Source organism: Osmerus eperlanus, chromosome 26 (assembly GCF_963692335.1).
Source record: "Osmerus eperlanus chromosome 26, fOsmEpe2.1, whole genome shotgun sequence".
Classification (NCBI taxonomy): domain Eukaryota; kingdom Metazoa; phylum Chordata; class Actinopteri; order Osmeriformes; family Osmeridae; genus Osmerus; species Osmerus eperlanus.
Window position 1 is genome coordinate 1 of NC_085043.1, and position 26791 is coordinate 26791.

The window sequence follows — 26791 nt, forward strand, 5'->3', positions numbered from 1 at the left end:
GGTCGCCACACCAAGAACGGCCGAAACTACGGAAGCGGAAAGCCCAGGCCAGAAGCCGCAGAGGAAGCGGGGACGGAAGCGGAAAGCCCAGGCCAAAAGCCGCAGAGGAAGCGGGGACGGAAGCGGAAAGCCCAGGCCAAAAGCCGCAGAGGAAGCGGGGACGGAAGCGGAAAGCCCAGGCCAAAAGCCGCAGAGGAAGCGGGACGGAAGCGGAAAGCCCAGGCCAAAAGGCAACAGAATTGAAACGGCTACAGAAGAAGCAAAGACAAAAGCCTTACGCACGCACGCACGCACGCACGCACGCACGCACGCACCTAACCCCAAAGCCAAGCAGGGACGGAAGCCGAAAGCCAAGGCCAAAAGCCGCAGAAGAAGCGGGGACGGAAGAGGAAATCAAAGGAAAAGGCAACAGAATTGAAACGGCTACAGAAGATGCAAAAACAAAACCTGCCTTGCACGCACGCACGCACGCACGCACGCACGCAACCCCAAAGCCAACCTTACCCTGCTTTTGTCACACGTCCATCAGGCTCTGCCCTCCCTCGGGCAAAGCCTCCCAAAAATACCACGTTCCACTCGTCGGCGTTCCCCTCCACGGAAGTCTTTAGTAAAAGGCGAAAGGCTTGTGCGTGCTGAAGGGGAACCAGAGTGCCGATTTGAAACGGCCCAAACGGCCTACCCCCAACCCCTCCGTTGGCCCTGACTCACCCGTCCGCGGCGGCGAACCGCATCCTTATCGGGAAAAAAAGGCGCGGAAACGCCACGGGCCTGCGGAGGGGCTCGGCCCGCCCGCCCGCTTGGCTTCTCTTTTATCGCCGCAATTTCTCCATTTCACGTATCGCTTTTTCTCGATTAAGATCCCTACGTGTTTATCGTATGCGCCTTCCAGCCAGTCGACTCCGTGTTGGTGTGGGCTGACACGGCGATAAAAAACTCATTCCGATTGCCTTCCCATTTTTCACCTCGGCCGCTGACTGTCAGCCAGTTCTCTCTCTCTCTCTCTCTCTCTCTCTCTCTCTCTCTCTCTCTCTCTCTCTCTCTCTCACTCACTCACTCACTCACTCACTCACTCACTCACAGCCCCCCCCCCTTTGAGGTCACTCACCTCACTATTTTTTTTTTTTTTTTTTTTATATCTAAAAGGGCGGGAAAACGCCACCGGCCGACAGGGCTCCGCCCACACCCCCTTTTTTTCACTAGCTTTTCTCTTTGACACGCTTAGAAAGAGTGCACCCTTCCCGGAGACGCTGCAATACCGGGGCGATGCGCGGAGCGGACGGAGCGAGCCCCTGTTCCGACTCCCTGTTGCAAAAATCCGTTTAATATGTTGTCCTCGCATGGAGGACATATCAGATATTAAACTGATAAGAACAGATACTACACTTGATCTTAGCCAAAAGGCCGAGAAGCGATGACCGCATTATCGGACGCCCCCCGCGCGCGGACCCTCCGTGCACCGGCTGGGCCACTCGGTCGCCACACCAAGAACGGCCGAAACTACGGAAGCGGAAAGCCCAGGCCAGAAGCCGCAGAGGAAGCGGGGACGGAAGCGGAAAGCCCAGGCCAAAAGCCGCAGAGGAAGCGGGGACGGAAGCGGAAAGCCCAGGCCAAAAGCCGCAGAGGAAGCGGGGACGGAAGCGGAAAGCCCAGGCCAAAAGCCGCAGAGGAAGCGGGACGGAAGCGGAAAGCCCAGGCCAAAAGGCAACAGAATTGAAACGGCTACAGAAGAAGCAAAGACAAAAGCCTTACCCGCACGCACGCACGCACGCACGCACGCACGCACCTAACCCCAAAGCCAAGCAGGGACGGAAGCCGAAAGCCAAGGCCAAAAGCCGCAGAAGAAGCGGGGACGGAAGAGGAAATCAAAGGAAAAGGCAACAGAATTGAAACGGCTACAGAAGATGCAAAAACAAAACCTGCCTTGCACGCACGCACGCACGCACGCACGCACGCAACCCCAAAGCCAACCTTACCCTGCTTTTGTCACACGTCCATCAGGCTCTGCCCTCCCTCGGGCAAAGCCTCCCAAAAATACCACGTTCCACTCGTCGGCGTTCCCCTCCACGGAAGTCTTTAGTAAAAGGCGAAAGGCTTGTGCGTGCTGAAGGGGAACCAGAGTGCCGATTTGAAACGGCCCAAACGGCCTACCCCCAACCCCTCCGTTGGCCCTGACTCACCCGTCCGCGGCGGCGAACCGCATCCTTATCGGGAAAAAAAGGCGCGGAAACGCCACGGGCCTGCGGAGGGGCTCGGCCCGCCCGCCCGCTTGGCTTCTCTTTTATCGCCGCAATTTCTCCATTTCACGTATCGCTTTTTCTCGATTAAGATCCCTACGTGTTTATCGTATGCGCCTTCCAGCCAGTCGACTCCGTGTTGGTGTGGGCTGACACGGCGATAAAAAACTCATTCCGATTGCCTTCCCATTTTTCACCTCGGCCGCTGACTGTCAGCCAGTCTCTCTCTCTCTCTCTCTCTCTCTCTCTCTCTCTCTCTCTCTCTCTCTCTCTCTCACTCACTCACTCACTCACTCACTCACTCACTCACAGCCCCCCCCCCTTTGAGGTCACTCACCTCACTTTTTTTTTTTTTTTTTTTTTTTTTTTATATCTAAAAGGGCGGGAAAACGCCACCGGCCGACAGGGCTCCGCCCACACCCCCTTTTTTTCACTAGCTTTTCTCTTTGACACGCTTAGAAAGAGTGCACCCTTCCCGGAGACGCTGCAATACCGGGGCGATGCGCGGAGCGGACGGAGCGAGCCCCTGTTCCGACTCCCTGTTGCAAAAATCCGTTTAATATGTTGTCCTCGCATGGAGGACATATCAGATATTAAACTGATAAGAACAGATACTACACTTGATCTTAGCCAAAAGGCCGAGAAGCGATGACCGCATTATCGGACGCCCCCCGCGCGCGGACCCTCCGTGCACCGGCTGGGCCACTCGGTCGCCACACCAAGAACGGCCGAAACTACGGAAGCGGAAAGCCCAGGCCAGAAGCCGCAGAGGAAGCGGGGACGGAAGCGGAAAGCCCAGGCCAAAAGCCGCAGAGGAAGCGGGGACGGAAGCGGAAAGCCCAGGCCAAAAGCCGCAGAGGAAGCGGGGACGGAAGCGGAAAGCCCAGGCCAAAAGCCGCAGAGGAAGCGGGACGGAAGCGGAAAGCCCAGGCCAAAAGGCAACAGAATTGAAACGGCTACAGAAGAAGCAAAGACAAAAGCCTTGCACGCACGCACGCACGCACGCACGCACGCACGCACGCACGCACCTAACCCCAAAGCCAAGCAGGGACGGAAGCCGAAAGCCAAGGCCAAAAGCCGCAGAAGAAGCGGGGACGGAAGAGGAAATCAAAGGAAAAGGCAACAGAATTGAAACGGCTACAGAAGATGCAAAAACAAAACCTGCCTTGCACGCACGCACGCACGCACGCACGCACGCAACCCCAAAGCCAACCTTACCCTGCTTTTGTCACACGTCCATCAGGCTCTGCCCTCCCTCGGGCAAAGCCTCCCAAAAATACCACGTTCCACTCGTCGGCGTTCCCCTCCACGGAAGTCTTTAGTAAAAGGCGAAAGGCTTGTGCGTGCTGAAGGGGAACCAGAGTGCCGATTTGAAACGGCCCAAACGGCCTACCCCCAACCCCTCCGTTGGCCCTGACTCACCCGTCCGCGGCGGCGAACCGCATCCTTATCGGGAAAAAAAGGCGCGGAAACGCCACGGGCCTGCGGAGGGGCTCGGCCCGCCCGCCCGCTTGGCTTCTCTTTTATCGCCGCAATTTCTCCATTTCACGTATCGCTTTTTCTCGATTAAGATCCCTACGTGTTTATCGTATGCGCCTTCCAGCCAGTCGACTCCGTGTTGGTGTGGGCTGACACGGCGATAAAAAACTCATTCCGATTGCCTTCCCATTTTTCACCTCGGCCGCTGACTGTCAGCCAGTTCTCTCTCTCTCTCTCTCTCTCTCTCTCTCTCTCTCTCTCTCTCTCTCTCTCTCACTCACTCACTCACTCACTCACTCACTCACTCACAGCCCCCCCCCCTTTGAGGTCACTCACCTCACTTTTTTTTTTTTTTTTTTTTTTTTTTTTATATCTAAAAGGGCGGGAAAACGCCACCGGCCGACAGGGCTCCGCCCACACCCCCTTTTTTTCACTAGCTTTTCTCTTTGACACGCTTAGAAAGAGTGCACCCTTCCCGGAGACGCTGCAATACCGGGGCGATGCGCGGAGCGGACGGAGCGAGCCCCTGTTCCGACTCCCTGTTGCAAAAATCCGTTTAATATGTTGTCCTCGCATGGAGGACATATCAGATATTAAACTGATAAGAACAGATACTACACTTGATCTTAGCCAAAAGGCCGAGAAGCGATGACCGCATTATCGGACGCCCCCCGCGCGCGGACCCTCCGTGCACCGGCTGGGCCACTCGGTCGCCACACCAAGAACGGCCGAAACTACGGAAGCGGAAAGCCCAGGCCAGAAGCCGCAGAGGAAGCGGGGACGGAAGCGGAAAGCCCAGGCCAAAAGCCGCAGAGGAAGCGGGGACGGAAGCGGAAAGCCCAGGCCAAAAGCCGCAGAGGAAGCGGGGACGGAAGCGGAAAGCCCAGGCCAAAAGCCGCAGAGGAAGCGGGACGGAAGCGGAAAGCCCAGGCCAAAAGGCAACAGAATTGAAACGGCTACAGAAGAAGCAAAGACAAAAGCCTTACCCGCACGCACGCACGCACGCACGCACGCACGCACCTAACCCCAAAGCCAAGCAGGGACGGAAGCCGAAAGCCAAGGCCAAAAGCCGCAGAAGAAGCGGGGACGGAAGAGGAAATCAAAGGAAAAGGCAACAGAATTGAAACGGCTACAGAAGATGCAAAAACAAAACCTGCCTTGCACGCACGCACGCACGCACGCACGCACGCAACCCCAAAGCCAACCTTACCCTGCTTTTGTCACACGTCCATCAGGCTCTGCCCTCCCTCGGGCAAAGCCTCCCAAAAATACCACGTTCCACTCGTCGGCGTTCCCCTCCACGGAAGTCTTTAGTAAAAGGCGAAAGGCTTGTGCGTGCTGAAGGGGAACCAGAGTGCCGATTTGAAACGGCCCAAACGGCCTACCCCCAACCCCTCCGTTGGCCCTGACTCACCCGTCCGCGGCGGCGAACCGCATCCTTATCGGGAAAAAAAGGCGCGGAAACGCCACGGGCCTGCGGAGGGGCTCGGCCCGCCCGCCCGCTTGGCTTCTCTTTTATCGCCGCAATTTCTCCATTTCACGTATCGCTTTTTCTCGATTAAGATCCCTACGTGTTTATCGTATGCGCCTTCCAGCCAGTCGACTCCGTGTTGGTGTGGGCTGACACGGCGATAAAAAACTCATTCCGATTGCCTTCCCATTTTTCACCTCGGCCGCTGACTGTCAGCCAGTTCTCTCTCTCTCTCTCTCTCTCTCTCTCTCTCTCTCTCTCTCTCTCTCTCTCTCACTCACTCACTCACTCACTCACTCACTCACTCACAGCCCCCCCCCCTTTGAGGTCACTCACCTCACTTTTTTTTTTTTTTTTTTTTTTTTTTTTATATCTAAAAGGGCGGGAAAACGCCACCGGCCGACAGGGCTCCGCCCACACCCCCTTTTTTTCACTAGCTTTTCTCTTTGACACGCTTAGAAAGAGTGCACCCTTCCCGGAGACGCTGCAATACCGGGGCGATGCGCGGAGCGGACGGAGCGAGCCCCTGTTCCGACTCCCTGTTGCAAAAATCCGTTTAATATGTTGTCCTCGCATGGAGGACATATCAGATATTAAACTGATAAGAACAGATACTACACTTGATCTTAGCCAAAAGGCCGAGAAGCGATGACCGCATTATCGGACGCCCCCCGCGCGCGGACCCTCCGTGCACCGGCTGGGCCACTCGGTCGCCACACCAAGAACGGCCGAAACTACGGAAGCGGAAAGCCCAGGCCAGAAGCCGCAGAGGAAGCGGGGACGGAAGCGGAAAGCCCAGGCCAAAAGCCGCAGAGGAAGCGGGGACGGAAGCGGAAAGCCCAGGCCAAAAGCCGCAGAGGAAGCGGGGACGGAAGCGGAAAGCCCAGGCCAAAAGCCGCAGAGGAAGCGGGACGGAAGCGGAAAGCCCAGGCCAAAAGGCAACAGAATTGAAACGGCTACAGAAGAAGCAAAGACAAAAGCCTTACCCGCACGCACGCACGCACGCACGCACGCACGCACGCACCTAACCCCAAAGCCAAGCAGGGACGGAAGCCGAAAGCCAAGGCCAAAAGCCGCAGAAGAAGCGGGGACGGAAGAGGAAATCAAAGGAAAAGGCAACAGAATTGAAACGGCTACAGAAGATGCAAAAACAAAACCTGCCTTGCACGCACGCACGCACGCACGCACGCACGCAACCCCAAAGCCAACCTTACCCTGCTTTTGTCACACGTCCATCAGGCTCTGCCCTCCCTCGGGCAAAGCCTCCCAAAAATACCACGTTCCACTCGTCGGCGTTCCCCTCCACGGAAGTCTTTAGTAAAAGGCGAAAGGCTTGTGCGTGCTGAAGGGGAACCAGAGTGCCGATTTGAAACGGCCCAAACGGCCTACCCCCAACCCCTCCGTTGGCCCTGACTCACCCGTCCGCGGCGGCGAACCGCATCCTTATCGGGAAAAAAAGGCGCGGAAACGCCACGGGCCTGCGGAGGGGCTCGGCCCGCCCGCCCGCTTGGCTTCTCTTTTATCGCCGCAATTTCTCCATTTCACGGATCGCTTTTTCTCGATTAAGATCCCTACGTGTTTATCGTATGCGCCTTCCAGCCAGTCGACTCCGTGTTGGTGTGGGCTGACACGGCGATAAAAAACTCATTCCGATTGCCTTCCCATTTTTCACCTCGGCCGCTGACTGTCAGCCAGTTCTCTCTCTCTCTCTCTCTCTCTCTCTCTCTCTCTCTCTCTCTCTCTCTCTCTCTCACTCACTCACTCACTCACTCACTCACTCACTCACAGCCCCCCCCCCTTTGAGGTCACTCACCTCACTTTTTTTTTTTTTTTTTTTTTTTTTTTTATATCTAAAAGGGCGGGAAAACGCCACCGGCCGACAGGGCTCCGCCCACACCCCCTTTTTTTCACTAGCTTTTCTCTTTGACACGCTTAGAAAGAGTGCACCCTTCCCGGAGACGCTGCAATACCGGGGCGATGCGCGGAGCGGACGGAGCGAGCCCCTGTTCCGACTCCCTGTTGCAAAAATCCGTTTAATATGTTGTCCTCGCATGGAGGACATATCAGATATTAAACTGATAAGAACAGATACTACACTTGATCTTAGCCAAAAGGCCGAGAAGCGATGACCGCATTATCGGACGCCCCCCGCGCGCGGACCCTCCGTGCACCGGCTGGGCCACTCGGTCGCCACACCAAGAACGGCCGAAACTACGGAAGCGGAAAGCCCAGGCCAGAAGCCGCAGAGGAAGCGGGGACGGAAGCGGAAAGCCCAGGCCAAAAGCCGCAGAGGAAGCGGGGACGGAAGCGGAAAGCCCAGGCCAAAAGCCGCAGAGGAAGCGGGGACGGAAGCGGAAAGCCCAGGCCAAAAGCCGCAGAGGAAGCGGGACGGAAGCGGAAAGCCCAGGCCAAAAGGCAACAGAATTGAAACGGCTACAGAAGAAGCAAAGACAAAAGCCTTACCCGCACGCACGCACGCACGCACGCACGCACGCACCTAACCCCAAAGCCAAGCAGGGACGGAAGCCGAAAGCCAAGGCCAAAAGCCGCAGAAGAAGCGGGGACGGAAGAGGAAATCAAAGGAAAAGGCAACAGAATTGAAACGGCTACAGAAGATGCAAAAACAAAACCTGCCTTGCACGCACGCACGCACGCACGCACGCACGCAACCCCAAAGCCAACCTTACCCTGCTTTTGTCACACGTCCATCAGGCTCTGCCCTCCCTCGGGCAAAGCCTCCCAAAAATACCACGTTCCACTCGTCGGCGTTCCCCTCCACGGAAGTCTTTAGTAAAAGGCGAAAGGCTTGTGCGTGCTGAAGGGGAACCAGAGTGCCGATTTGAAACGGCCCAAACGGCCTACCCCCAACCCCTCCGTTGGCCCTGACTCACCCGTCCGCGGCGGCGAACCGCATCCTTATCGGGAAAAAAAGGCGCGGAAACGCCACGGGCCTGCGGAGGGGCTCGGCCCGCCCGCCCGCTTGGCTTCTCTTTTATCGCCGCAATTTCTCCATTTCACGGATCGCTTTTTCTCGATTAAGATCCCTACGTGTTTATCGTATGCGCCTTCCAGCCAGTCGACTCCGTGTTGGTGTGGGCTGACACGGCGATAAAAAACTCATTCCGATTGCCTTCCCATTTTTCACCTCGGCCGCTGACTGTCAGCCAGTTCTCTCTCTCTCTCTCTCTCTCTCTCTCTCTCTCTCTCTCTCTCTCTCTCTCTCTCACTCACTCACTCACTCACTCACTCACTCACTCACAGCCCCCCCCCCTTTGAGGTCACTCACCTCACTTTTTTTTTTTTTTTTTTTTTTTTTTTTTATATCTAAAAGGGCGGGAAAACGCCACCGGCCGACAGGGCTCCGCCCACACCCCCTTTTTTTCACTAGCTTTTCTCTTTGACACGCTTAGAAAGAGTGCACCCTTCCCGGAGACGCTGCAATACCGGGGCGATGCGCGGAGCGGACGGAGCGAGCCCCTGTTCCGACTCCCTGTTGCAAAAATCCGTTTAATATGTTGTCCTCGCATGGAGGACATATCAGATATTAAACTGATAAGAACAGATACTACACTTGATCTTAGCCAAAAGGCCGAGAAGCGATGACCGCATTATCGGACGCCCCCCGCGCGCGGACCCTCCGTGCACCGGCTGGGCCACTCGGTCGCCACACCAAGAACGGCCGAAACTACGGAAGCGGAAAGCCCAGGCCAGAAGCCGCAGAGGAAGCGGGGACGGAAGCGGAAAGCCCAGGCCAAAAGCCGCAGAGGAAGCGGGGACGGAAGCGGAAAGCCCAGGCCAAAAGCCGCAGAGGAAGCGGGGACGGAAGCGGAAAGCCCAGGCCAAAAGCCGCAGAGGAAGCGGGACGGAAGCGGAAAGCCCAGGCCAAAAGGCAACAGAATTGAAACGGCTACAGAAGAAGCAAAGACAAAAGCCTTACCCGCACGCACGCACGCACGCACGCACGCACGCACGCACGCACGCACGCACCTAACCCCAAAGCCAAGCAGGGACGGAAGCCGAAAGCCAAGGCCAAAAGCCGCAGAAGAAGCGGGGACGGAAGAGGAAATCAAAGGAAAAGGCAACAGAATTGAAACGGCTACAGAAGATGCAAAAACAAAACCTGCCTTGCACGCACGCACGCACGCACGCACGCACGCAACCCCAAAGCCAACCTTACCCTGCTTTTGTCACACGTCCATCAGGCTCTGCCCTCCCTCGGGCAAAGCCTCCCAAAAATACCACGTTCCACTCGTCGGCGTTCCCCTCCACGGAAGTCTTTAGTAAAAGGCGAAAGGCTTGTGCGTGCTGAAGGGGAACCAGAGTGCCGATTTGAAACGGCCCAAACGGCCTACCCCCAACCCCTCCGTTGGCCCTGACTCACCCGTCCGCGGCGGCGAACCGCATCCTTATCGGGAAAAAAAGGCGCGGAAACGCCACGGGCCTGCGGAGGGGCTCGGCCCGCCCGCCCGCTTGGCTTCTCTTTTATCGCCGCAATTTCTCCATTTCACGGATCGCTTTTTCTCGATTAAGATCCCTACGTGTTTATCGTATGCGCCTTCCAGCCAGTCGACTCCGTGTTGGTGTGGGCTGACACGGCGATAAAAAACTCATTCCGATTGCCTTCCCATTTTTCACCTCGGCCGCTGACTGTCAGCCAGTTCTCTCTCTCTCTCTCTCTCTCTCTCTCTCTCTCTCTCTCTCTCTCTCTCTCTCTCTCTCTCACTCACTCACTCACTCACTCACTCACTCACTCACAGCCCCCCCCCCTTTGAGGTCACTCACCTCACTTTTTTTTTTTTTTTTTTTTTTTTTTTTTATATCTAAAAGGGCGGGAAAACGCCACCGGCCGACAGGGCTCCGCCCACACCCCCTTTTTTTCACTAGCTTTTCTCTTTGACACGCTTAGAAAGAGTGCACCCTTCCCGGAGACGCTGCAATACCGGGGCGATGCGCGGAGCGGACGGAGCGAGCCCCTGTTCCGACTCCCTGTTGCAAAAATCCGTTTAATATGTTGTCCTCGCATGGAGGACATATCAGATATTAAACTGATAAGAACAGATACTACACTTGATCTTAGCCAAAAGGCCGAGAAGCGATGACCGCATTATCGGACGCCCCCCGCGCGCGGACCCTCCGTGCACCGGCTGGGCCACTCGGTCGCCACACCAAGAACGGCCGAAACTACGGAAGCGGAAAGCCCAGGCCAGAAGCCGCAGAGGAAGCGGGGACGGAAGCGGAAAGCCCAGGCCAAAAGCCGCAGAGGAAGCGGGGACGGAAGCGGAAAGCCCAGGCCAAAAGCCGCAGAGGAAGCGGGGACGGAAGCGGAAAGCCCAGGCCAAAAGCCGCAGAGGAAGCGGGGACGGAAGCGGAAAGCCCAGGCCAAAAGCCGCAGAGGAAGCGGGACGGAAGCGGAAAGCCCAGGCCAAAAGGCAACAGAATTGAAACGGCTACAGAAGAAGCAAAGACAAAAGCCTTACCCGCACGCACGCACGCACGCACGCACGCACGCACCTAACCCCAAAGCCAAGCAGGGACGGAAGCCGAAAGCCAAGGCCAAAAGCCGCAGAAGAAGCGGGGACGGAAGAGGAAATCAAAGGAAAAGGCAACAGAATTGAAACGGCTACAGAAGATGCAAAAACAAAACCTGCCTTGCACGCACGCACGCACGCACGCACGCACGCAACCCCAAAGCCAACCTTACCCTGCTTTTGTCACACGTCCATCAGGCTCTGCCCTCCCTCGGGCAAAGCCTCCCAAAAATACCACGTTCCACTCGTCGGCGTTCCCCTCCACGGAAGTCTTTAGTAAAAGGCGAAAGGCTTGTGCGTGCTGAAGGGGAACCAGAGTGCCGATTTGAAACGGCCCAAACGGCCTACCCCCAACCCCTCCGTTGGCCCTGACTCACCCGTCCGCGGCGGCGAACCGCATCCTTATCGGGAAAAAAAGGCGCGGAAACGCCACGGGCCTGCGGAGGGGCTCGGCCCGCCCGCCCGCTTGGCTTCTCTTTTATCGCCGCAATTTCTCCATTTCACGTATCGCTTTTTCTCGATTAAGATCCCTACGTGTTTATCGTATGCGCCTTCCAGCCAGTCGACTCCGTGTTGGTGTGGGCTGACACGGCGATAAAAAACTCATTCCGATTGCCTTCCCATTTTTCACCTCGGCCGCTGACTGTCAGCCAGTTCTCTCTCTCTCTCTCTCTCTCTCTCTCTCTCTCTCTCTCTCTCTCTCTCTCTCACTCACTCACTCACTCACTCACTCACTCACTCACAGCCCCCCCCCCTTTGAGGTCACTCACCTCACTTTTTTTTTTTTTTTTTTTTTTTTTTTTATATCTAAAAGGGCGGGAAAACGCCACCGGCCGACAGGGCTCCGCCCACACCCCCTTTTTTTCACTAGCTTTTCTCTTTGACACGCTTAGAAAGAGTGCACCCTTCCCGGAGACGCTGCAATACCGGGGCGATGCGCGGAGCGGACGGAGCGAGCCCCTGTTCCGACTCCCTGTTGCAAAAATCCGTTTAATATGTTGTCCTCGCATGGAGGACATATCAGATATTAAACTGATAAGAACAGATACTACACTTGATCTTAGCCAAAAGGCCGAGAAGCGATGACCGCATTATCGGACGCCCCCCGCGCGCGGACCCTCCGTGCACCGGCTGGGCCACTCGGTCGCCACACCAAGAACGGCCGAAACTACGGAAGCGGAAAGCCCAGGCCAGAAGCCGCAGAGGAAGCGGGGACGGAAGCGGAAAGCCCAGGCCAAAAGCCGCAGAGGAAGCGGGGACGGAAGCGGAAAGCCCAGGCCAAAAGCCGCAGAGGAAGCGGGGACGGAAGCGGAAAGCCCAGGCCAAAAGCCGCAGAGGAAGCGGGGACGGAAGCGGAAAGCCCAGGCCAAAAGCCGCAGAGGAAGCGGGACGGAAGCGGAAAGCCCAGGCCAAAAGGCAACAGAATTGAAACGGCTACAGAAGAAGCAAAGACAAAAGCCTTACCCGCACGCACGCACGCACGCACGCACGCACGCACCTAACCCCAAAGCCAAGCAGGGACGGAAGCCGAAAGCCAAGGCCAAAAGCCGCAGAAGAAGCGGGGACGGAAGAGGAAATCAAAGGAAAAGGCAACAGAATTGAAACGGCTACAGAAGATGCAAAAACAAAACCTGCCTTGCACGCACGCACGCACGCACGCACGCACGCAACCCCAAAGCCAACCTTACCCTGCTTTTGTCACACGTCCATCAGGCTCTGCCCTCCCTCGGGCAAAGCCTCCCAAAAATACCACGTTCCACTCGTCGGCGTTCCCCTCCACGGAAGTCTTTAGTAAAAGGCGAAAGGCTTGTGCGTGCTGAAGGGGAACCAGAGTGCCGATTTGAAACGGCCCAAACGGCCTACCCCCAACCCCTCCGTTGGCCCTGACTCACCCGTCCGCGGCGGCGAACCGCATCCTTATCGGGAAAAAAAGGCGCGGAAACGCCACGGGCCTGCGGAGGGGCTCGGCCCGCCCGCCCGCTTGGCTTCTCTTTTATCGCCGCAATTTCTCCATTTCACGTATCGCTTTTTCTCGATTAAGATCCCTACGTGTTTATCGTATGCGCCTTCCAGCCAGTCGACTCCGTGTTGGTGTGGGCTGACACGGCGATAAAAAACTCATTCCGATTGCCTTCCCATTTTTCACCTCGGCCGCTGACTGTCAGCCAGTTCTCTCTCTCTCTCTCTCTCTCTCTCTCTCTCTCTCTCTCTCTCTCTCTCTCTCACTCACTCACTCACTCACTCACTCACTCACTCACAGCCCCCCCCCCTTTGAGGTCACTCACCTCACTTTTTTTTTTTTTTTTTTTTTTTTTTTTATATCTAAAAGGGCGGGAAAACGCCACCGGCCGACAGGGCTCCGCCCACACCCCCTTTTTTTCACTAGCTTTTCTCTTTGACACGCTTAGAAAGAGTGCACCCTTCCCGGAGACGCTGCAATACCGGGGCGATGCGCGGAGCGGACGGAGCGAGCCCCTGTTCCGACTCCCTGTTGCAAAAATCCGTTTAATATGTTGTCCTCGCATGGAGGACATATCAGATATTAAACTGATAAGAACAGATACTACACTTGATCTTAGCCAAAAGGCCGAGAAGCGATGACCGCATTATCGGACGCCCCCCGCGCGCGGACCCTCCGTGCACCGGCTGGGCCACTCGGTCGCCACACCAAGAACGGCCGAAACTACGGAAGCGGAAAGCCCAGGCCAGAAGCCGCAGAGGAAGCGGGGACGGAAGCGGAAAGCCCAGGCCAAAAGCCGCAGAGGAAGCGGGGACGGAAGCGGAAAGCCCAGGCCAAAAGCCGCAGAGGAAGCGGGGACGGAAGCGGAAAGCCCAGGCCAAAAGCCGCAGAGGAAGCGGGACGGAAGCGGAAAGCCCAGGCCAAAAGGCAACAGAATTGAAACGGCTACAGAAGAAGCAAAGACAAAAGCCTTACCCGCACGCACGCACGCACGCACGCACGCACGCACCTAACCCCAAAGCCAAGCAGGGACGGAAGCCGAAAGCCAAGGCCAAAAGCCGCAGAAGAAGCGGGGACGGAAGAGGAAATCAAAGGAAAAGGCAACAGAATTGAAACGGCTACAGAAGATGCAAAAACAAAACCTGCCTTGCACGCACGCACGCACGCACGCACGCACGCAACCCCAAAGCCAACCTTACCCTGCTTTTGTCACACGTCCATCAGGCTCTGCCCTCCCTCGGGCAAAGCCTCCCAAAAATACCACGTTCCACTCGTCGGCGTTCCCCTCCACGGAAGTCTTTAGTAAAAGGCGAAAGGCTTGTGCGTGCTGAAGGGGAACCAGAGTGCCGATTTGAAACGGCCCAAACGGCCTACCCCCAACCCCTCCGTTGGCCCTGACTCACCCGTCCGCGGCGGCGAACCGCATCCTTATCGGGAAAAAAAGGCGCGGAAACGCCACGGGCCTGCGGAGGGGCTCGGCCCGCCCGCCCGCTTGGCTTCTCTTTTATCGCCGCAATTTCTCCATTTCACGTATCGCTTTTTCTCGATTAAGATCCCTACGTGTTTATCGTATGCGCCTTCCAGCCAGTCGACTCCGTGTTGGTGTGGGCTGACACGGCGATAAAAAACTCATTCCGATTGCCTTCCCATTTTTCACCTCGGCCGCTGACTGTCAGCCAGTTCTCTCTCTCTCTCTCTCTCTCTCTCTCTCTCTCTCTCTCTCTCTCTCTCTCTCACTCACTCACTCACTCACTCACTCACTCACTCACAGCCCCCCCCCCTTTGAGGTCACTCACCTCACTTTTTTTTTTTTTTTTTTTTTTTTTTTTTATATCTAAAAGGGCGGGAAAACGCCACCGGCCGACAGGGCTCCGCCCACACCCCCTTTTTTTCACTAGCTTTTCTCTTTGACACGCTTAGAAAGAGTGCACCCTTCCCGGAGACGCTGCAATACCGGGGCGATGCGCGGAGCGGACGGAGCGAGCCCCTGTTCCGACTCCCTGTTGCAAAAATCCGTTTAATATGTTGTCCTCGCATGGAGGACATATCAGATATTAAACTGATAAGAACAGATACTACACTTGATCTTAGCCAAAAGGCCGAGAAGCGATGACCGCATTATCGGACGCCCCCCGCGCGCGGACCCTCCGTGCACCGGCTGGGCCACTCGGTCGCCACACCAAGAACGGCCGAAACTACGGAAGCGGAAAGCCCAGGCCAGAAGCCGCAGAGGAAGCGGGGACGGAAGCGGAAAGCCCAGGCCAAAAGCCGCAGAGGAAGCGGGGACGGAAGCGGAAAGCCCAGGCCAAAAGCCGCAGAGGAAGCGGGGACGGAAGCGGAAAGCCCAGGCCAAAAGCCGCAGAGGAAGCGGGACGGAAGCGGAAAGCCCAGGCCAAAAGGCAACAGAATTGAAACGGCTACAGAAGAAGCAAAGACAAAAGCCTTACCCGCACGCACGCACGCACGCACGCACGCACGCACCTAACCCCAAAGCCAAGCAGGGACGGAAGCCGAAAGCCAAGGCCAAAAGCCGCAGAAGAAGCGGGGACGGAAGAGGAAATCAAAGGAAAAGGCAACAGAATTGAAACGGCTACAGAAGATGCAAAAACAAAACCTGCCTTGCACGCACGCACGCACGCACGCACGCACGCAACCCCAAAGCCAACCTTACCCTGCTTTTGTCACACGTCCATCAGGCTCTGCCCTCCCTCGGGCAAAGCCTCCCAAAAATACCACGTTCCACTCGTCGGCGTTCCCCTCCACGGAAGTCTTTAGTAAAAGGCGAAAGGCTTGTGCGTGCTGAAGGGGAACCAGAGTGCCGATTTGAAACGGCCCAAACGGCCTACCCCCAACCCCTCCGTTGGCCCTGACTCACCCGTCCGCGGCGGCGAACCGCATCCTTATCGGGAAAAAAAGGCGCGGAAACGCCACGGGCCTGCGGAGGGGCTCGGCCCGCCCGCCCGCTTGGCTTCTCTTTTATCGCCGCAATTTCTCCATTTCACGGATCGCTTTTTCTCGATTAAGATCCCTACGTGTTTATCGTATGCGCCTTCCAGCCAGTCGACTCCGTGTTGGTGTGGGCTGACACGGCGATAAAAAACTCATTCCGATTGCCTTCCCATTTTTCACCTCGGCCGCTGACTGTCAGCCAGTTCTCTCTCTCTCTCTCTCTCTCTCTCTCTCTCTCTCTCTCTCTCTCTCTCTCTCACTCACTCACTCACTCACTCACTCACTCACTCACAGCCCCCCCCCCTTTGAGGTCACTCACCTCACTTTTTTTTTTTTTTTTTTTTTTTTTTTTTATATCTAAAAGGGCGGGAAAACGCCACCGGCCGACAGGGCTCCGCCCACACCCCCTTTTTTTCACTAGCTTTTCTCTTTGACACGCTTAGAAAGAGTGCACCCTTCCCGGAGACGCTGCAATACCGGGGCGATGCGCGGAGCGGACGGAGCGAGCCCCTGTTCCGACTCCCTGTTGCAAAAATCCGTTTAATATGTTGTCCTCGCATGGAGGACATATCAGATATTAAACTGATAAGAACAGATACTACACTTGATCTTAGCCAAAAGGCCGAGAAGCGATGACCGCATTATCGGACGCCCCCCGCGCGCGGACCCTCCGTGCACCGGCTGGGCCACTCGGTCGCCACACCAAGAACGGCCGAAACTACGGAAGCGGAAAGCCCAGGCCAGAAGCCGCAGAGGAAGCGGGGACGGAAGCGGAAAGCCCAGGCCAAAAGCCGCAGAGGAAGCGGGGACGGAAGCGGAAAGCCCAGGCCAAAAGCCGCAGAGGAAGCGGGGACGGAAGCGGAAAGCCCAGGCCAAAAGCCGCAGAGGAAGCGGGACGGAAGCGGAAAGCCCAGGCCAAAAGGCAACAGAATTGAAACGGCTACAGAAGAAGCAAAGACAAAAGCCTTACCCGCACGCACGCACGCACGCACGCACGCACGCACCTAACCCCAAAGCCAAGCAGGGACGGAAGCCGAAAGCCAAGGCCAAAAGCCGCAGAAGAAGCGGGGACGGAAGAGGAAATCAAAGGAAAAGGCAACAGAATTGAAACGGCTACAGAAGATGCAAAAACAAAACCTGCCTTGCACGCACGCACGCACGCACGCACGCACGCAACCCCAAAGCCAACCTTACCCTGCTTTTGTCACACGTCCATCAGGCTCTGCCCTCCCTCGGGCAAAGCCTCCCAAAAATACCACGTTCCACTCGTCGGCGTTCCCCTCCACGGAAGTCTTTAGTAAAAGGCGAAAGGCTTGTGCGTGCTGAAGGGGAACCAGAGTGCCGATTTGAAACGGCCCAAACGGCCTACCCCCAACCCCTCCGTTGGCCCTGACTCACCCGTCCGCGGCGGCGAACCGCATCCTTATCGGGAAAAAAAGGCGCGGAAACGCCACGGGCCTGCGGAGGGGCTCGGCCCGCCCGCCCGCTTGGCTTCTCTTTTATCGCCGCAATTTCTCCATTTCACGGATCGCTTTTTCTCGATTAAGATCCCTACGTGTTTATCGTATGCGCCTTCCAGCCAGTCGACTCCGTGTTGGTGTGGGCTGACACGGCGATAAAAAACTCATTCCGATTGCCTTCCCATTTTTCACCTCGGCCGCTGACTGTCAGCCAGTTCTCTCTCTCTCTCTCTCTCTCTCTCTCTCTCTCTCTCTCTCTCTCTCTCTCACTCACTCACTCACTCACTCACTCACTCACTCACAGCCCCCCCCCCTTTGAGGTCACTCACCTCACTTTTTTTTTTTTTTTTTTTTTTTTTTTTTATATCTAAAAGGGCGGGAAAACGCCACCGGCCGACAGGGCTCCGCCCACACCCCCTTTTTTTCACTAGCTTTTCTCTTTGACACGCTTAGAAAGAGTGCACCCTTCCCGGAGACGCTGCAATACCGGGGCGATGCGCGGAGCGGACGGAGCGAGCCCCTGTTCCGACTCCCTGTTGCAAAAATCCGTTTAATATGTTGTCCTCGCATGGAGGACATATCAGATATTAAACTGATAAGAACAGATACTACACTTGATCTTAGCCAAAAGGCCGAGAAGCGATGACCGCATTATCGGACGCCCCCCGCGCGCGGACCCTCCGTGCACCGGCTGGGCCACTCGGTCGCCACACCAAGAACGGCCGAAACTACGGAAGCGGAAAGCCCAGGCCAGAAGCCGCAGAGGAAGCGGGGACGGAAGCGGAAAGCCCAGGCCAAAAGCCGCAGAGGAAGCGGGGACGGAAGCGGAAAGCCCAGGCCAAAAGCCGCAGAGGAAGCGGGGACGGAAGCGGAAAGCCCAGGCCAAAAGCCGCAGAGGAAGCGGGACGGAAGCGGAAAGCCCAGGCCAAAAGGCAACAGAATTGAAACGGCTACAGAAGAAGCAAAGACAAAAGCCTTACCCGCACGCACGCACGCACGCACGCACGCACGCACCTAACCCCAAAGCCAAGCAGGGACGGAAGCCGAAAGCCAAGGCCAAAAGCCGCAGAAGAAGCGGGGACGGAAGAGGAAATCAAAGGAAAAGGCAACAGAATTGAAACGGCTACAGAAGATGCAAAAACAAAACCTGCCTTGCACGCACGCACGCACGCACGCACGCACGCAACCCCAAAGCCAACCTTACCCTGCTTTTGTCACACGTCCATCAGGCTCTGCCCTCCCTCGGGCAAAGCCTCCCAAAAATACCACGTTCCACTCGTCGGCGTTCCCCTCCACGGAAGTCTTTAGTAAAAGGCGAAAGGCTTGTGCGTGCTGAAGGGGAACCAGAGTGCCGATTTGAAACGGCCCAAACGGCCTACCCCCAACCCCTCCGTTGGCCCTGACTCACCCGTCCGCGGCGGCGAACCGCATCCTTATCGGGAAAAAAAGGCGCGGAAACGCCACGGGCCTGCGGAGGGGCTCGGCCCGCCCGCCCGCTTGGCTTCTCTTTTATCGCCGCAATTTCTCCATTTCACGTATCGCTTTTTCTCGATTAAGATCCCTACGTGTTTATCGTATGCGCCTTCCAGCCAGTCGACTCCGTGTTGGTGTGGGCTGACACGGCGATAAAAAACTCATTCCGATTGCCTTCCCATTTTTCACCTCGGCCGCTGACTGTCAGCCAGTTCTCTCTCTCTCTCTCTCTCTCTCTCTCTCTCTCTCTCTCTCTCTCTCTCTCTCACTCACTCACTCACTCACTCACTCACTCACTCACAGCCCCCCCCCCTTTGAGGTCACTCACCTCACTTTTTTTTTTTTTTTTTTTTTTTTTTTTTATATCTAAAAGGGCGGGAAAACGCCACCGGCCGACAGGGCTCCGCCCACACCCCCTTTTTTTCACTAGCTTTTCTCTTTGACACGCTTAGAAAGAGTGCACCCTTCCCGGAGACGCTGCAATACCGGGGCGATGCGCGGAGCGGACGGAGCGAGCCCCTGTTCCGACTCCCTGTTGCAAAAATCCGTTTAATATGTTGTCCTCGCATGGAGGACATATCAGATATTAAACTGATAAGAACAGATACTACACTTGATCTTAGCCAAAAGGCCGAGAAGCGATGACCGCATTATCGGACGCCCCCCGCGCGCGGACCCTCCGTGCACCGGCTGGGCCACTCGGTCGCCACACCAAGAACGGCCGAAACTACGGAAGCGGAAAGCCCAGGCCAGAAGCCGCAGAGGAAGCGGGGACGGAAGCGGAAAGCCCAGGCCAAAAGCCGCAGAGGAAGCGGGGACGGAAGCGGAAAGCCCAGGCCAAAAGCCGCAGAGGAAGCGGGGACGGAAGCGGAAAGCCCAGGCCAAAAGCCGCAGAGGAAGCGGGACGGAAGCGGAAAGCCCAGGCCAAAAGGCAACAGAATTGAAACGGCTACAGAAGAAGCAAAGACAAAAGCCTTACCCGCACGCACGCACGCACGCACGCACGCACGCACGCACCTAACCCCAAAGCCAAGCAGGGACGGAAGCCGAAAGCCAAGGCCAAAAGCCGCAGAAGAAGCGGGGACGGAAGAGGAAATCAAAGGAAAAGGCAACAGAATTGAAACGGCTACAGAAGATGCAAAAACAAAACCTGCCTTGCACGCACGCACGCACGCACGCACGCACGCACGCAACCCCAAAGCCAACCTTACCCTGCTTTTGTCACACGTCCATCAGGCTCTGCCCTCCCTCGGGCAAAGCCTCCCAAAAATACCACGTTCCACTCGTCGGCGTTCCCCTCCACGGAAGTCTTTAGTAAAAGGCGAAAGGCTTGTGCGTGCTGAAGGGGAACCAGAGTGCCGATTTGAAACGGCCCAAACGGCCTACCCCCAACCCCTCCGTTGGCCCTGACTCACCCGTCCGCGGCGGCGAACCGCATCCTTATCGGGAAAAAAAGGCGCGGAAACGCCACGGGCCTGCGGAGGGGCTCGGCCCGCCCGCCCGCTTGGCTTCTCTTTTATCGCCGCAATTTCTCCATTTCACGTATCGCTTTTTCTCGATTAAGATCCCTACGTGTTTATCGTATGCGCCTTCCAGCCAGTCGACTCCGTGTTGGTGTGGGCTGACACGGCGATAAAAAACTCATTCCGATTGCCTTCCCATTTTTCACCTCGGCCGCTGACTGTCAGCCAGTTCTCTCTCTCTCTCTCTCTCTCTCTCTCTCTCTCTCTCTCTCTCTCTCTCTCACTCACTCACTCACTCACTCACTCACTCACTCACAGCCCCCCCCCCTTTGAGGTCACTCACCTCACTTTTTTTTTTTTTTTTTTTTTTTTTTTTTATATCTAAAAGGGCGGGAAAACGCCACCGGCCGACAGGGCTCCGCCCACACCCCCTTTTTTTCACTAGCTTTTCTCTTTGACACGCTTAGAAAGAGTGCACCCTTCCCGGAGACGCTGCAATACCGGGGCGATGCGCGGAGCGGACGGAGCGAGCCCCTGTTCCGACTCCCTGTTGCAAAAATCCGTTTAATATGTTGTCCTCGCATGGAGGACATATCAGATATTAAACTGATAAGAACAGATACTACACTTGATCTTAGCCAAAAGGCCGAGAAGCGATGACCGCATTATCGGACGCCCCCCGCGCGCGGACCCTCCGTGCACCGGCTGGGCCACTCGGTCGCCACACCAAGAACGGCCGAAACTACGGAAGCGGAAAGCCCAGGCCAGAAGCCGCAGAGGAAGCGGGGACGGAAGCGGAAAGCCCAGGCCAAAAGCCGCAGAGGAAGCGGGGACGGAAGCGGAAAGCCCAGGCCAAAAGCCGCAGAGGAAGCGGGGACGGAAGCGGAAAGCCCAGGCCAAAAGCCGCAGAGGAAGCGGGACGGAAGCGGAAAGCCCAGGCCAAAAGGCAACAGAATTGAAACGGCTACAGAAGAAGCAAAGACAAAAGCCTTACCCGCACGCACGCACGCACGCACGCACGCACGCACGCACCTAACCCCAAAGCCAAGCAGGGACGGAAGCCGAAAGCCAAGGCCAAAAGCCGCAGAAGAAGCGGGGACGGAAGAGGAAATCAAAGGAAAAGGCAACAGAATTGAAACGGCTACAGAAGATGCAAAAACAAAACCTGCCTTGCACGCACGCACGCACGCACGCACGCACGCAACCCCAAAGCCAACCTTACCCTGCTTTTGTCACACGTCCATCAGGCTCTGCCCTCCCTCGGGCAAAGCCTCCCAAAAATACCACGTTCCACTCGTCGGCGTTCCCCTCCACGGAAGTCTTTAGTAAAAGGCGAAAGGCTTGTGCGTGCTGAAGGGGAACCAGAGTGCCGATTTGAAACGGCCCAAACGGCCTACCCCCAACCCCTCCGTTGGCCCTGACTCACCCGTCCGCGGCGGCGAACCGCATCCTTATCGGGAAAAAAAGGCGCGGAAACGCCACGGGCCTGCGGAGGGGCTCGGCCCGCCCGCCCGCTTGGCTTCTCTTTTATCGCCGCAATTTCTCCATTTCACGGATCGCTTTTTCTCGATTAAGATCCCTACGTGTTTATCGTATGCGCCTTCCAGCCAGTCGACTCCGTGTTGGTGTGGGCTGACACGGCGATAAAAAACTCATTCCGATTGCCTTCCCATTTTTCACCTCGGCCGCTGACTGTCAGCCAGTTCTCTCTCTCTCTCTCTCTCTCTCTCTCTCTCTCTCTCTCTCTCTCTCTCTCTCTCTCTCACTCACTCACTCACTCACTCACTCACTCACTCACTCACAGCCCCCCCCCCTTTGAGGTCACTCACCTCACTTTTTTTTTTTTTTTTTTTTTATATCTAAAAGGGCGGGAAAACGCCACCGGCCGACAGGGCTCCGCCCACACCCCCTTTTTTTCACTAGCTTTTCTCTTTGACACGCTTAGAAAGAGTGCACCCTTCCCGGAGACGCTGCAATACCGGGGCGATGCGCGGAGCGGACGGAGCGAGCCCCTGTTCCGACTCCCTGTTGCAAAAATCCGTTTAATATGTTGTCCTCGCATGGAGGACATATCAGATATTAAACTGATAAGAACAGATACTACACTTGATCTTAGCCAAAAGGCCGAGAAGCGATGACCGCATTATCGGACGCCCCCCGCGCGCGGACCCTCCGTGCACCGGCTGGGCCACTCGGTCGCCACACCAAGAACGGCCGAAACTACGGAAGCGGAAAGCCCAGGCCAGAAGCCGCAGAGGAAGCGGGGACGGAAGCGGAAAGCCCAGGCCAAAAGCCGCAGAGGAAGCGGGGACGGAAGCGGAAAGCCCAGGCCAAAAGCCGCAGAGGAAGCGGGGACGGAAGCGGAAAGCCCAGGCCAAAAGCCGCAGAGGAAGCGGGACGGAAGCGGAAAGCCCAGGCCAAAAGGCAACAGAATTGAAACGGCTACAGAAGAAGCAAAGACAAAAGCCTTACCCGCACGCACGCACGCACGCACGCACGCACGCACGCACGCACGCACCTAACCCCAAAGCCAAGCAGGGACGGAAGCCGAAAGCCAAGGCCAAAAGCCGCAGAAGAAGCGGGGACGGAAGAGGAAATCAAAGGAAAAGGCAACAGAATTGAAACGGCTACAGAAGATGCAAAAACAAAACCTGCCTTGCACGCACGCACGCACGCACGCACGCACGCAACCCCAAAGCCAACCTTACCCTGCTTTTGTCACACGTCCATCAGGCTCTGCCCTCCCTCGGGCAAAGCCTCCCAAAAATACCACGTTCCACTCGTCGGCGTTCCCCTCCACGGAAGTCTTTAGTAAAAGGCGAAAGGCTTGTGCGTGCTGAAGGGGAACCAGAGTGCCGATTTGAAACGGCCCAAACGGCCTACCCCCAACCCCTCCGTTGGCCCTGACTCACCCGTCCGCGGCGGCGAACCGCATCCTTATCGGGAAAAAAAGGCGCGGAAACGCCACGGGCCTGCGGAGGGGCTCGGCCCGCCCGCCCGCTTGGCTTCTCTTTTATCGCCGCAATTTCTCCATTTCACGGATCGCTTTTTCTCGATTAAGATCCCTACGTGTTTATCGTATGCGCCTTCCAGCCAGTCGACTCCGTGTTGGTGTGGGCTGACACGGCGATAAAAAACTCATTCCGATTGCCTTCCCATTTTTCACCTCGGCCGCTGACTGTCAGCCAGTTCTCTCTCTCTCTCTCTCTCTCTCTCTCTCTCTCTCTCTCTCTCTCTCTCTCTCTCTCACTCACTCACTCACTCACTCACTCACTCACTCACAGCCCCCCCCCCTTTGAGGTCACTCACCTCACTTTTTTTTTTTTTTTTTTTTTATATCTAAAAGGGCGGGAAAACGCCACCGGCCGACAGGGCTCCGCCCACACCCCCTTTTTTTCACTAGCTTTTCTCTTTGACACGCTTAGAAAGAGTGCACCCTTCCCGGAGACGCTGCAATACCGGGGCGATGCGCGGAGCGGACGGAGCGAGCCCCTGTTCCGACTCCCTGTTGCAAAAATCCGTTTAATATGTTGTCCTCGCATGGAGGACATATCAGATATTAAACTGATAAGAACAGATACTACACTTGATCTTAGCCAAAAGGCCGAGAAGCGATGACCGCATTATCGGACGCCCCCCGCGCGCGGACCCTCCGTGCACCGGCTGGGCCACTCGGTCGCCACACCAAGAACGGCCGAAACTACGGAAGCGGAAAGCCCAGGCCAGAAGCCGCAGAGGAAGCGGGGACGGAAGCGGAAAGCCCAGGCCAAAAGCCGCAGAGGAAGCGGGGACGGAAGCGGAAAGCCCAGGCCAAAAGCCGCAGAGGAAGCGGGGACGGAAGCGGAAAGCCCAGGCCAAAAGCCGCAGAGGAAGCGGGACGGAAGCGGAAAGCCCAGGCCAAAAGGCAACAGAATTGAAACGGCTACAGAAGAAGCAAAGACAAAAGCCTTACCCGCACGCACGCACGCACGCACGCACGCACGCACGCACGCACGCACCTAACCCCAAAGCCAAGCAGGGACGGAAGCCGAAAGCCAAGGCCAAAAGCCGCAGAAGAAGCGGGGACGGAAGAGGAAATCAAAGGAAAAGGCAACAGAATTGAAACGGCTACAGAAGATGCAAAAACAAAACCTGCCTTGCACGCACGCACGCACGCACGCACGCACGCAACCCCAAAGCCAACCTTACCCTGCTTTTGTCACACGTCCATCAGGCTCTGCCCTCCCTCGGGCAAAGCCTCCCAAAAATACCACGTTCCACTCGTCGGCGTTCCCCTCCACGGAAGTCTTTAGTAAAAGGCGAAAGGCTTGTGCGTGCTGAAGGGGAACCAGAGTGCCGATTTGAAACGGCCCAAACGGCCTACCCCCAACCCCTCCGTTGGCCCTGACTCACCCGTCCGCGGCGGCGAACCGCATCCTTATCGGGAAAAAAAGGCGCGGAAACGCCACGGGCCTGCGGAGGGGCTCGGCCCGCCCGCCCGCTTGGCTTCTCTTTTATCGCCGCAATTTCTCCATTTCACGGATCGCTTTTTCTCGATTAAGATCCCTACGTGTTTATCGTATGCGCCTTCCAGCCAGTCGACTCCGTGTTGGTGTGGGCTGACACGGCGATAAAAAACTCATTCCGATTGCCTTCCCATTTTTCACCTCGGCCGCTGACTGTCAGCCAGTTCTCTCTCTCTCTCTCTCTCTCTCTCTCTCTCTCTCTCTCTCTCTCTCTCTCTCTCTCTCACTCACTCACTCACTCACTCACTCACTCACAGCCCCCCCCCCTTTGAGGTCACTCACCTCACTTTTTTTTTTTTTTTTTTTTTTTTTTTATATCTAAAAGGGCGGGAAAACGCCACCGGCCGACAGGGCTCCGCCCACACCCCCTTTTTTTCACTAGCTTTTCTCTTTGACACGCTTAGAAAGAGTGCACCCTTCCCGGAGACGCTGCAATACCGGGGCGATGCGCGGAGCGGACGGAGCGAGCCCCTGTTCCGACTCCCTGTTGCAAAAATCCGTTTAATATGTTGTCCTCGCATGGAGGACATATCAGATATTAAACTGATAAGAACAGATACTACACTTGATCTTAGCCAAAAGGCCGAGAAGCGATGACCGCATTATCGGACGCCCCCCGCGCGCGGACCCTCCGTGCACCGGCTGGGCCACTCGGTCGCCACACCAAGAACGGCCGAAACTACGGAAGCGGAAAGCCCAGGCCAGAAGCCGCAGAGGAAGCGGGGACGGAAGCGGAAAGCCCAGGCCAAAAGCCGCAGAGGAAGCGGGGACGGAAGCGGAAAGCCCAGGCCAAAAGCCGCAGAGGAAGCGGGGACGGAAGCGGAAAGCCCAGGCCAAAAGCCGCAGAGGAAGCGGGACGGAAGCGGAAAGCCCAGGCCAAAAGGCAACAGAATTGAAACGGCTACAGAAGAAGCAAAGACAAAAGCCTTACCCGCACGCACGCACGCACGCACGCACGCACGCACGCACGCACGCACCTAACCCCAAAGCCAAGCAGGGACGGAAGCCGAAAGCCAAGGCCAAAAGCCGCAGAAGAAGCGGGGACGGAAGAGGAAATAGGCAACAGAATTGAAACGGCTACAGAAGATGCAAAAACAAAACCTGCCTTGCACGCACGCACGCACGCACGCACGCACGCAACCCCAAAGCCAACCTTACCCTGCTTTTGTCACACGTCCATCAGGCTCTGCCCTCCCTCGGGCAAAGCCTCCCAAAAATACCACGTTCCACTCGTCGGCGTTCCCCTCCACGGAAGTCTTTAGTAAAAGGCGAAAGGCTTGTGCGTGCTGAAGGGGAACCAGAGTGCCGATTTGAAACGGCCCAAACGGCCTACCCCCAACCCCTCCGTTGGCCCTGACTCACCCGTCCGCGGCGGCGAACCGCATCCTTATCGGGAAAAAAAGGCGCGGAAACGCCACGGGCCTGCGGAGGGGCTCGGCCCGCCCGCCCGCTTGGCTTCTCTTTTATCGCCGCAATTTCTCCATTTCACGTATCGCTTTTTCTCGATTAAGATCCCTACGTGTTTATCGTATGCGCCTTCCAGCCAGTCGACTCCGTGTTGGTGTGGGCTGACACGGCGATAAAAAACTCATTCCGATTGCCTTCCCATTTTTCACCTCGGCCGCTGACTGTCAGCCAGTTCTCTCTCTCTCTCTCTCTCTCTCTCTCTCTCTCTCTCTCTCTCTCTCTCTCTCTCTCTCACTCACTCACTCACTCACTCACTCACTCACTCACAGCCCCCCCCCCTTTGAGGTCACTCACCTCACTTTTTTTTTTTTTTTTTTTATATCTAAAAGGGCGGGAAAACGCCACCGGCCGACAGGGCTCCGCCCACACCCCCTTTTTTTCACTAGCTTTTCTCTTTGACACGCTTAGAAAGAGTGCACCCTTCCCGGAGACGCTGCAATACCGGGGCGATGCGCGGAGCGGACGGAGCGAGCCCCTGTTCCGACTCCCTGTTGCAAAAATCCGTTTAATATGTTGTCCTCGCATGGAGGACATATCAGATATTAAACTGATAAGAACAGATTTTTTTTTTTTTTTTTTTTTTTTTTTTCTTCTAAAAAAAAAGAAAAAGAAGTATTGATCAATTCGTAAAAACTTTCAAATAAAAGACAATCCACAAGACAGTCCGATACAAGTACAGAATCCCCACAAGGGGGTACAGGACAAAAGCCGCCGAGGCGGCGCACATAACAATTGCCCCCTAGGGGGTTACAAGTGGAAGTCCAAGTTCGACGGGGTCCATCTAGGCTTCCGCCCCGATGGC

General features: G+C 56.4%; 35 non-coding genes and 1 pseudogene across 35 annotated transcripts; all 36 read right to left on the reverse strand.

Moving 5' to 3' along the window:
• Positions 1-534: 534 nt before the first annotated feature.
• On the reverse strand, positions 535-652 carry LOC134013277 (U5 spliceosomal RNA). The gene has a single exon (XR_009928767.1). It is a non-coding gene; the product is annotated as a U5 spliceosomal RNA (small nuclear RNA).
• A 570-nt stretch (positions 653-1222) lies between these two features.
• LOC134013160 (U2 spliceosomal RNA) lies at positions 1223-1413 on the reverse strand. The gene has a single exon (XR_009928680.1). It is a non-coding gene; the product is annotated as a U2 spliceosomal RNA (small nuclear RNA).
• Positions 1414-2003: 590 nt separating this feature from the next.
• LOC134013278 (U5 spliceosomal RNA) lies at positions 2004-2121 on the reverse strand. Its single transcript, XR_009928768.1, has one exon. It is a non-coding gene; the product is annotated as a U5 spliceosomal RNA (small nuclear RNA).
• A 572-nt stretch (positions 2122-2693) lies between these two features.
• LOC134013276 (U2 spliceosomal RNA) lies at positions 2694-2884 on the reverse strand. The gene has a single exon (XR_009928766.1). It is a non-coding gene; the product is annotated as a U2 spliceosomal RNA (small nuclear RNA).
• A 598-nt stretch (positions 2885-3482) lies between these two features.
• On the reverse strand, positions 3483-3600 carry LOC134013279 (U5 spliceosomal RNA). Its single transcript, XR_009928770.1, has one exon. It is a non-coding gene; the product is annotated as a U5 spliceosomal RNA (small nuclear RNA).
• A 572-nt stretch (positions 3601-4172) lies between these two features.
• LOC134013388 (U2 spliceosomal RNA) lies at positions 4173-4363 on the reverse strand. The gene has a single exon (XR_009928878.1). It is a non-coding gene; the product is annotated as a U2 spliceosomal RNA (small nuclear RNA).
• Positions 4364-4953: 590 nt separating this feature from the next.
• LOC134013280 (U5 spliceosomal RNA) lies at positions 4954-5071 on the reverse strand. The gene has a single exon (XR_009928771.1). It is a non-coding gene; the product is annotated as a U5 spliceosomal RNA (small nuclear RNA).
• Positions 5072-5643: 572 nt separating this feature from the next.
• LOC134013451 (U2 spliceosomal RNA) lies at positions 5644-5834 on the reverse strand. The gene has a single exon (XR_009928939.1). It is a non-coding gene; the product is annotated as a U2 spliceosomal RNA (small nuclear RNA).
• Positions 5835-6428: 594 nt separating this feature from the next.
• LOC134013281 (U5 spliceosomal RNA) lies at positions 6429-6546 on the reverse strand. Its single transcript, XR_009928772.1, has one exon. It is a non-coding gene; the product is annotated as a U5 spliceosomal RNA (small nuclear RNA).
• Positions 6547-7120: 574 nt separating this feature from the next.
• Positions 7121-7311, reverse strand: LOC134013462 (U2 spliceosomal RNA). Its single transcript, XR_009928950.1, has one exon. It is a non-coding gene; the product is annotated as a U2 spliceosomal RNA (small nuclear RNA).
• Positions 7312-7901: 590 nt separating this feature from the next.
• Positions 7902-8019, reverse strand: LOC134013283 (U5 spliceosomal RNA). Its single transcript, XR_009928774.1, has one exon. It is a non-coding gene; the product is annotated as a U5 spliceosomal RNA (small nuclear RNA).
• Positions 8020-8594: 575 nt separating this feature from the next.
• LOC134013166 (U2 spliceosomal RNA) lies at positions 8595-8785 on the reverse strand. Its single transcript, XR_009928686.1, has one exon. It is a non-coding gene; the product is annotated as a U2 spliceosomal RNA (small nuclear RNA).
• A 606-nt stretch (positions 8786-9391) lies between these two features.
• Positions 9392-9509, reverse strand: LOC134013284 (U5 spliceosomal RNA). The gene has a single exon (XR_009928775.1). It is a non-coding gene; the product is annotated as a U5 spliceosomal RNA (small nuclear RNA).
• A 581-nt stretch (positions 9510-10090) lies between these two features.
• On the reverse strand, positions 10091-10281 carry LOC134013178 (U2 spliceosomal RNA). Its single transcript, XR_009928698.1, has one exon. It is a non-coding gene; the product is annotated as a U2 spliceosomal RNA (small nuclear RNA).
• Positions 10282-10915: 634 nt separating this feature from the next.
• On the reverse strand, positions 10916-11033 carry LOC134013285 (U5 spliceosomal RNA). The gene has a single exon (XR_009928776.1). It is a non-coding gene; the product is annotated as a U5 spliceosomal RNA (small nuclear RNA).
• Positions 11034-11605: 572 nt separating this feature from the next.
• Positions 11606-11796, reverse strand: LOC134013189 (U2 spliceosomal RNA). The gene has a single exon (XR_009928709.1). It is a non-coding gene; the product is annotated as a U2 spliceosomal RNA (small nuclear RNA).
• A 634-nt stretch (positions 11797-12430) lies between these two features.
• LOC134013286 (U5 spliceosomal RNA) lies at positions 12431-12548 on the reverse strand. The gene has a single exon (XR_009928777.1). It is a non-coding gene; the product is annotated as a U5 spliceosomal RNA (small nuclear RNA).
• A 572-nt stretch (positions 12549-13120) lies between these two features.
• LOC134013201 (U2 spliceosomal RNA) lies at positions 13121-13311 on the reverse strand. Its single transcript, XR_009928720.1, has one exon. It is a non-coding gene; the product is annotated as a U2 spliceosomal RNA (small nuclear RNA).
• Positions 13312-13901: 590 nt separating this feature from the next.
• Positions 13902-14019, reverse strand: LOC134013287 (U5 spliceosomal RNA). The gene has a single exon (XR_009928778.1). It is a non-coding gene; the product is annotated as a U5 spliceosomal RNA (small nuclear RNA).
• A 573-nt stretch (positions 14020-14592) lies between these two features.
• Positions 14593-14783, reverse strand: LOC134013212 (U2 spliceosomal RNA). Its single transcript, XR_009928731.1, has one exon. It is a non-coding gene; the product is annotated as a U2 spliceosomal RNA (small nuclear RNA).
• A 590-nt stretch (positions 14784-15373) lies between these two features.
• LOC134013288 (U5 spliceosomal RNA) lies at positions 15374-15491 on the reverse strand. Its single transcript, XR_009928779.1, has one exon. It is a non-coding gene; the product is annotated as a U5 spliceosomal RNA (small nuclear RNA).
• Positions 15492-16064: 573 nt separating this feature from the next.
• LOC134013224 (U2 spliceosomal RNA) lies at positions 16065-16255 on the reverse strand. The gene has a single exon (XR_009928743.1). It is a non-coding gene; the product is annotated as a U2 spliceosomal RNA (small nuclear RNA).
• A 590-nt stretch (positions 16256-16845) lies between these two features.
• On the reverse strand, positions 16846-16963 carry LOC134013289 (U5 spliceosomal RNA). The gene has a single exon (XR_009928780.1). It is a non-coding gene; the product is annotated as a U5 spliceosomal RNA (small nuclear RNA).
• Positions 16964-17534: 571 nt separating this feature from the next.
• On the reverse strand, positions 17535-17725 carry LOC134013235 (U2 spliceosomal RNA). Its single transcript, XR_009928754.1, has one exon. It is a non-coding gene; the product is annotated as a U2 spliceosomal RNA (small nuclear RNA).
• Positions 17726-18315: 590 nt separating this feature from the next.
• Positions 18316-18433, reverse strand: LOC134013290 (U5 spliceosomal RNA). Its single transcript, XR_009928781.1, has one exon. It is a non-coding gene; the product is annotated as a U5 spliceosomal RNA (small nuclear RNA).
• Positions 18434-19006: 573 nt separating this feature from the next.
• LOC134013246 (U2 spliceosomal RNA) lies at positions 19007-19197 on the reverse strand. The gene has a single exon (XR_009928761.1). It is a non-coding gene; the product is annotated as a U2 spliceosomal RNA (small nuclear RNA).
• A 598-nt stretch (positions 19198-19795) lies between these two features.
• On the reverse strand, positions 19796-19913 carry LOC134013291 (U5 spliceosomal RNA). The gene has a single exon (XR_009928782.1). It is a non-coding gene; the product is annotated as a U5 spliceosomal RNA (small nuclear RNA).
• Positions 19914-20484: 571 nt separating this feature from the next.
• On the reverse strand, positions 20485-20675 carry LOC134013257 (U2 spliceosomal RNA). The gene has a single exon (XR_009928762.1). It is a non-coding gene; the product is annotated as a U2 spliceosomal RNA (small nuclear RNA).
• A 594-nt stretch (positions 20676-21269) lies between these two features.
• Positions 21270-21387, reverse strand: LOC134013292 (U5 spliceosomal RNA). The gene has a single exon (XR_009928783.1). It is a non-coding gene; the product is annotated as a U5 spliceosomal RNA (small nuclear RNA).
• A 575-nt stretch (positions 21388-21962) lies between these two features.
• On the reverse strand, positions 21963-22153 carry LOC134013268 (U2 spliceosomal RNA). The gene has a single exon (XR_009928763.1). It is a non-coding gene; the product is annotated as a U2 spliceosomal RNA (small nuclear RNA).
• Positions 22154-22755: 602 nt separating this feature from the next.
• On the reverse strand, positions 22756-22873 carry LOC134013295 (U5 spliceosomal RNA). The gene has a single exon (XR_009928785.1). It is a non-coding gene; the product is annotated as a U5 spliceosomal RNA (small nuclear RNA).
• A 569-nt stretch (positions 22874-23442) lies between these two features.
• Positions 23443-23633, reverse strand: LOC134013282 (U2 spliceosomal RNA). The gene has a single exon (XR_009928773.1). It is a non-coding gene; the product is annotated as a U2 spliceosomal RNA (small nuclear RNA).
• A 602-nt stretch (positions 23634-24235) lies between these two features.
• Positions 24236-24353, reverse strand: LOC134013296 (U5 spliceosomal RNA). The gene has a single exon (XR_009928786.1). It is a non-coding gene; the product is annotated as a U5 spliceosomal RNA (small nuclear RNA).
• Positions 24354-24926: 573 nt separating this feature from the next.
• LOC134013293 (U2 spliceosomal RNA) lies at positions 24927-25117 on the reverse strand. The gene has a single exon (XR_009928784.1). It is a non-coding gene; the product is annotated as a U2 spliceosomal RNA (small nuclear RNA).
• Positions 25118-25710: 593 nt separating this feature from the next.
• On the reverse strand, positions 25711-25828 carry LOC134013297 (U5 spliceosomal RNA). Its single transcript, XR_009928787.1, has one exon. It is a non-coding gene; the product is annotated as a U5 spliceosomal RNA (small nuclear RNA).
• Positions 25829-26397: 569 nt separating this feature from the next.
• Positions 26398-26603, reverse strand: LOC134013245 (U2 spliceosomal RNA; annotated as a pseudogene).
• Positions 26604-26791: the final 188 nt, after the last annotated feature.